General features: G+C 35.3%; 1 pseudogene; it reads right to left on the reverse strand.

Annotated features, from left to right (window-relative positions):
• Positions 1–1,263: 1,263 nt before the first annotated feature.
• LOC145264169 (U2 spliceosomal RNA) lies at positions 1,264–1,369 on the reverse strand (annotated as a pseudogene).
• Between the last annotated feature and the right edge of the window lie 336 nt (positions 1,370–1,705).

The raw sequence follows: 1,705 nt of genomic DNA on the forward strand, positions 1-1,705 counted from the left end.
TTAAAAATGGATTAAAATACAGCATTATGCAAGGTATCTTCAGCGTTCTTCAGTGTAATAAATTGGATATGTGTGCGCTGAGTGCTGGGAAACGGTGCGAATGCATAACCAATGAGATGAAGAGATATATTTACACCTGAAAAGCACATGTCAATCCGTGTATCTGCCTCACTTATCAATGTTTACAATTAAATGAGGTCAGCATCATGGGTAATGTGGATATTTTCTAAAAAGTTAATTGGATGGATACTCGTACAATTTAAAAAATGTTGTCATGTCTGAGTGGGGGACGCATGAGACGAGAGAAAATAAAATTAAAAAAAAAATTTGATTGTACATGTAAAAATAGACCAAAATAATTCAAGATATCACGGAGATAAATTATTATCTTAGATAAAATATTCACTATGGTTACAAAATCGATTCGAAATTGATTTTAATATAAGTGTTATTTTTTATATTTGATCTTACTCTTAAATGTGTTTTTGAAATACAATTTTTAAAAATTATATCATGCATTTTAAATCTAACGGATATATATTCGTCTAACTACGGGTTTAATTGTATGGTTGTTTGTGGTTATATAATCATATTTTGTGCATAACAGTTATTTTTGTCCTTTAATGTTTTACAGTTCTCTGTGTGTTCGTATGTCCGTATCGTTGCGGCATGGACATATTATCCTTAAAAAGAGCGATATATCGGACAACTAATATCTAAAAATTAGAAAAAATGTTGAATTGTTTCATGTAGAAATGCCGTGTCATTAGTCCGAATCGTTTTCTTTACTTTTTCTGTTTTTGCTTACAAAATTTTGCTTTCGGTTTCGCTTCTGGCTGATGCCACCAAAGTCCCGTCTATTTTTCATAATCGAGCAACCCTACCCCACTGCCCACACCTTGCTACGAACGGGCAACGCCCCCCCTCCGCTAGGTTGAGTATAAAGAGAACAAGGCCGATAGCAATTAGTTGCGTGCTCTCGTGTAATGAATGAATGAATACGTGAATGTAGGAATGTAGGATTGACATGAAATTCTTAAAGCTAAACTAAAATGACCGAAAATGGGCTGAAATGACTTAAATAAATAAAAAGTAAATGACTTAGAATGACTTTAATGAACTTAAGGATAAATTAAATGACTTGAATGCTAAAAAATAACTGGAATTCTTCAAAAACAACTTGAATGATCTGGAGAATGACTTGAATGGCTTTGAGACTGACTGGTTGTAAAGTGGGTAATCATTTTATATTGAATTAATACAGAAAAGTGATCCCCCACTTAATATCACAAAGTTACAAACATAAGTACAGCATATAGTAAGAACAGATACTACACTTTGATCTTAGCCAAAAGGCAAAGAAAAGGGTATTTATTTGCTCCCCCACCCAGCAAATTAGGAACAAGGCCGATTTTTAATGTGAGGAGTGAAGGGGAAGTGGGGGCCAACTCCCCGGGGAGTAGGGGAGCTGGATAGTGACAATTGGTATGAAGAGTTGCCCATACATTGAGCAAGGTCTTATATGTGGGGGCAATCCCACATATGGTCTTTGCTTGCAGTATCTGCCGGAATAGATACTACATTTTGATCCCGGTCCGAAGGCCAAGAAAAAGATTAAAAAGCTAAGAACAGCATCTATTAACAACATACCTTTGATCTTACCCAAAAAGGCCAAGCACAACCGACCGATGGAGTGACTTATAGA

The sequence above is a fragment of the Euprymna scolopes genome, chromosome 3 (genome assembly GCF_053919585.1).
Source record: "Euprymna scolopes isolate OS-2025 chromosome 3, ASM5391958v1, whole genome shotgun sequence".
Lineage (NCBI taxonomy): Eukaryota > Metazoa > Mollusca > Cephalopoda > Sepiida > Sepiolidae > Euprymna > Euprymna scolopes.